At 35.8% G+C, this 5,594-nt stretch overlaps 1 pseudogene; it reads right to left on the bottom strand.

Moving 5' to 3' along the window:
* Positions 1-223: 223 nt before the first annotated feature.
* LOC112311355 (L-lactate dehydrogenase A chain-like) lies at positions 224-4,016 on the bottom strand (annotated as a pseudogene).
* Between the last annotated feature and the right edge of the window lie 1,578 nt (positions 4,017-5,594).

The raw sequence follows: 5,594 nt of genomic DNA, 5'->3' as shown, positions 1-5,594 counted from the left end.
TGAACCATTCTTAGGTCTAACTTTGGGAAATTAATGTCTTTCCTTGGCTGCCTTATTACTGTTTTAGTCACAGATGAGACAAAAAAGACAATATGTTCAATCTCCAGCTAAAATCCAGTTGCAGCCTAGACAGTGAAGTGGTATGACATTGGAAGTCTTTAAAACTGTAGTTCTTTTTAAACTCCCAAAGTATCTTCAATTTTCTTCAAATGGGTCCTCTTCCTCAGGTCACCTTCACAACATCTGACATTCCCTTCTGTCCTAAGATGCAAGGAACAATAAGGAAGACATCTTTATTATTATTATTATTATTATTATTATTATTATTACTCTATAAAGATCCTTCATCATGGTGGACATTGGATGCACGCACCTAAGTTTCTTCATTACACTTTCTGCCAAATCTACTGCAGATTGTCCAATGGCCCAGGATGTGTAGCCTTTGAGTTTGGTGACCACAGAAGCACTGTCGACCACCTGTTTGTGAAACCCTCTCCACTGCTCCTCATCTAAATCAGGCAGATTCTTCAGGGAGACACCAGCAGCATTCACTCCAGTCCATACCAGCACACCAGAGTCTCCACGATCCCAAGGACTCATCCATGCCAGATAGTAATGGGAGAACTCCCAGCCCCTTTCTCTTATTAAGTAACAGATCTAGACTGAATCAGACTGCAACCACTTCCAATAACATGGTTTCTGGGAAAGCCGCTTATCTTCCAAGCCTCTTAGGTCACGATATCGTGGGTTGGAAATAATAAGCAATTTGCAGCTGGGGCTGTATTCTACATTAAGAATAATGGGTTTAAAGATGATTACTTAATGGTGGACCAAATTACCGAAGATCACCTTCTCCCTCAAGTTGATGTGCCCCAGCTGTGATAATAACCAGCTTAGAGTTTGCAGTCATATTATAGTCTTTGGCAGAGAAAATTTTTGGTGTTCTAAAGAAATGGCTGCCGTGTTGAAAATCCATGATCTCTCTGTTCGATGTCTTCCTTGACATCACCTAGAACAAGTTCATCTGCTAAGTCCTTCAGTAAGATCCTGGTGGCACAGGCCATGCCAACAGCACCAACCCCATAATTGTAATCTTATTTTAGAGGCGATGCTCTTTAAGGAGATTTACAATCAGTTGTTTCAGGCCAGTTGCCACACTGGCCTTAGAACCAAAAGGAATCTAGAGTGCACGGCGGATGATTAGGTGTTGGTGGTGAAGGTTTTGGAGCCGCAGTGTGCAGCAGCTGCTCCTGAAGCTGCACAATTTTTACATTAAGTTTAGCGAATTTCCTTGCCTTTTTAATATCATCTCAAACTAAGATGATCGCTTTACTAAACAAGTATAGTTGCATGATGTAACATGATTCTCTTTCTCTCTCCTGAGTATTCTAACAGGTCTGTGCTTCTTCACTCAGCAGATATTCACAACTCTCTTCTCCCTACTGTTATAGCCAAGATTCCATTACAATGGCTGGAAAGACTGGTTCTCATTTCCCCCGCTTCCACTGCAGCAAGAACTCTGGTGAGTTATTCAGTCTCAGTCAATAAGGTACAAAAAGGTAAATTTTAGGAAACTTTTCCTCTGTAAAATACCCTCTACGAGAATTCCCTTGACCTCCCTTCCAACTTTGAAATGTTTTCATATGAAGATGTGATTCTTGGAGTTCTGCGGCCTGTTTGCAAAGAACTCGTACAGGACCTCTGATATTGTTGCATCGCTAAATTAACCAGATCTATAGTCATACAACTCCAGACTTCCTGCCATGTGGACCTTGCTGATACATCTGTTTGCTTTAAGTCCACCAAATTGACAAAAATATTCTAAATGATATAGGTCTACTACCTGATTGTTTGCATAAGATAGTACTTAAAAATGAGGTCTTTTTGATCTTGAGCTAATTTCCTTACCGTGTTGTACCTCAGTTTTCTCAGTCATAAAATGTGGACAGTAATTTTATCTTATAAGTTTGTTGTAAGTATTGAGTGAAACAAAACACACAAAGCAATTTTACTGGAGTGCATGAAGAGCTGAACAAACATGAGCTGAGTTGGTGTCACCTTTATTATCTAGGTTGTCTATACTCACTACCTTTCTACTTAAGATAATTTTCTACTCTTGCTATCCCCCATTCCTCCTCACCAATTCCATCTCAAATCCGCATCAGTTAGTCTGTCATGCCCACTACTCCATGCCAAGATCACCAGTGACCTTCACACGGCTAAATCTAATGGTGAGTTCTTGGTCTCACTTTATTTGACATATTAGTAGCATTAGACAGTAAATCACCCCCTCTTTTCTAGAATGCTTTCTTCATTAGGTTTCCAGATCACTAAACTCATTCTTTTTTTTCTTTTACCTCTTCAGCTATTTCAAATGTTCCTTTGGCTTGTTTCTGTTCATTTCTCCCAAAAACTTCTCCCTCATAGCTCCTCCCCCAAGCAAACAAACAAACAAACAAAAACTTGTTTCTATCATACTCTTTCTCATTTGCAAGCAGAGCTTCCATTGTCTAGGTAAACATATCTAGAGTCAACCTAAGCTCAAAAACTTTTCTCAAATTCTATACTCCATCTATCGGCATATCTAACTGACTCTGTCTTCGATCATTTTCCACTAACTACAAGATCAACACTCGAATCCAATCAATCAGCATCTAATACCTAATTATTAGAATAGCTCCCTCTGCCTTTACTCAGCTATAGTCTATTCTCAAAAGAATGACCAAAGTGATCTTATTAACATGTTTGACAATCATGTCACTCTTGTGCTCAAAATATTTTAAGTCTACTGCCAATCAGGATTAAGGCTAAAGTTTTCACAGTGATCTGTATATCAACAGTTTCTCACTCTTATATCTTACCATTCACTCCCTTGGTACTCCATTCTAGTCAATGATCTTTGACTCTATCAGGCATGTTTCTCTTTCAGGCCCTTTCTCTGCATAGCTCCAAAGCAGACTCTGCCAATTCTCTAAGCTTTTACTCAAATGATACCCTTTGAGTGAAACTTTCCCAGTCTAAAATCATCTCCCTTCCCCAAATAGTCATATTTCTATGCCATGCTGTGTTTTATTTTTCCTCCTGGCTTCTCATCCACATTTCAGACACTAGGTATTTTTATTTTCTTGACTATTTTCTGCCCTCACTTTTAGAAATAAGTTCCAGGAGACAGGTCTTTTCATTTTGTTCATTGTTGTATCCTCAGCAAATGAAACATATGATTTCATTTGTTTCATGAAATGAAAAAAACTATGTCAAAACTATGATTTTACATAGTATACACTCAACACAAAAATACTTGTTGGATAGATGTGGTGCTGCAATGAGAGGACTATTTTAATCTATTTGTTCTCGAAATCTAGAATGAAATCCAGTCCCCTGCCTCACACAGCTGCGACGCTCCCAGTCAATACCATGAAGTATCCCTATGGATACAGAACGTGAGAGGAATTAGTATTGATTTATTTCATGCTCGAGATCATGCAATTACAATTTAAATATTTGCAGGTTTTAAACTTTATTACTTTAGATTTTTCAGGATAAAAACTGGGAGTTGAATGAAACAGCCTGTGAATGTTAGGATTATATTCAGAATTAATAGGTTCATTTGATCAATGTAATTCCCCTTATCATCTATAGAAGTTGCCAAACAATATATGGTAACTAAGCAATCACTACAATGCTTACATAACTCAACAATGTAAGGAAATGATTACCTCTCAATTGGCCAATTCCACTCTGTGGGACATCTGAAGTATACTGCTTGTTTTCATGGGGTCAAGGATAGGTGGAAAATCATTCCCCATTTGGCCCTGCTGCAATAGTGGGGGTGGGATGGGGAGGCTTCCTTTGGTGTATTAGGCTACCCTCTTCCTGGCCTTTTGTTCCGAGAGAGCAGGCTTTCCTTGGAGCTTATTTTTGCCTGTGCCTTTTGGCACTTCTGGGTTGGCAGCTTCCATAGCACTCTCTCCAGAATATATGGGAGGCAATGAGGAAAGCCAGGAATTCACTGCCATGTCCTTCCTCCAGTTCTGAGGTTCCTAGGCAGTACGCTTTCTTTTCTCTGCTTCTCACAGTCCTTCTACGCTTATTGTGTTATATACAGGGGATTTTAGTTTTAGTAAAAGGGAGGGATGAGGCTACTCCATCTTGGCTGGAACCTAAACTCCTTTGTGTTGTGTTGTTCTGTTTTTTTTTTTTTTTTTTTTTTTTAGTATTTTAATCTAAGGGAAATCAATTCACTAAAGAGTAGAATTTCAATTAAATATAAAATATTTATTTTTATCATGCTATTTCACTATGAAATGTCTTTAGCAGTTAGATAAATCAGATTGGTGTTTATATGCTCATTGATATAATATCTTTAAAGTTGGCATAGATTTTATAATGCTTCAAAGAAATCTAACAATAATAAAAACTGTGAAAAAAGAAATACAAGTTATAGTTGAAATAAAAATAATCTTTATTAAAAAAAGATAAACCTTCATTTTTCCTGGTAACTGGATCTCAACTTCCAACTTACTTCCTCAGAAGTCTAAGAAATTGAAGTAATTAATACTTACATTCATTATAAGTGAATAAAAAGGGCTTATTTCAAAGTTTTGCTAAATACATTCTAATGTTCAAAATTTATTTTGTTTGTATTATATCTTTTGTCAATTTTATAAAATCAAACTTTTATCACTAGTCCTTTAAAGCTGATTTACTTTTTATGATAAGAGATATGTGAAAAGTAAAAGGTGGGAAGAATTTTTAGATTAGGAATTTTTGTTTTCCTACAAAGTTCTTTTCAAAGGAGGAATTGAAATTTAATCTTATAACTTTACATCCTCATTTATTATGCAATAAAAGTAAATAATCACTAAGGACATGAAAATTTGGATCATGCTTTTTCAGAGGAAGGATATAAAAAAAACTTTGAAGCTATTTTATTCATAAATAAATTAGAGTTATAATTCATCTAATCACATGAATACTTAGTTTTTGCAGTAAAGAATTAGAAACACATCCAGTTATGTGCTACCTATGTGCTAAACATTTATATTTAAATGTTTGAAAGGCTTATATACAGATAAATATGAAAAACATATTTAAAAAATCAGAAAGTCATGATAACTTTCAATAAAATCAAGGAGTGGAGTCAGGGACTAAATTATTAAAAATCAGACGTGATGGTAAGAAAATTCACCAAATTACTAAGATTTGAAAACATAATTGAGAGCAGAAAATGTAATATTTAAATGAATTATAGAATATATTGAAAGGAGCAAGTGTTTTTGTGCTAATGCCCAAAAGTAGAGAAATGCCAAATGAATTCCTTGACCCATACATTTACATGATTTTGTATTAACACATTTGCAGTGTCCAGAATATTAATGTACTAGAAATCACCAGTGTTTTAAAGTATAAATATAGAACTTGTTTTAAGTTTGAAAGTATTTTTGTATTATTTGGTTAACACTTATTTTTGATTTTCTAAGGCAATTCTCATTTCAAATACTCTGTCCAATGTTGTTCAGGCCGTGCATTATTTATTTTAGTACAGAAAAAATTCTCTTCAGCCCTTTCTTTCCTTTTATCCTTCTCTTCACAAA

The sequence above is a fragment of the Desmodus rotundus genome, chromosome 13, assembly GCF_022682495.2.
Source record: "Desmodus rotundus isolate HL8 chromosome 13, HLdesRot8A.1, whole genome shotgun sequence".
NCBI classification, from domain to species: domain Eukaryota; kingdom Metazoa; phylum Chordata; class Mammalia; order Chiroptera; family Phyllostomidae; genus Desmodus; species Desmodus rotundus.
Note: the sequence above shows the minus strand (reverse complement) of the source record. Positions and strands in the feature narration are given on the sequence as shown.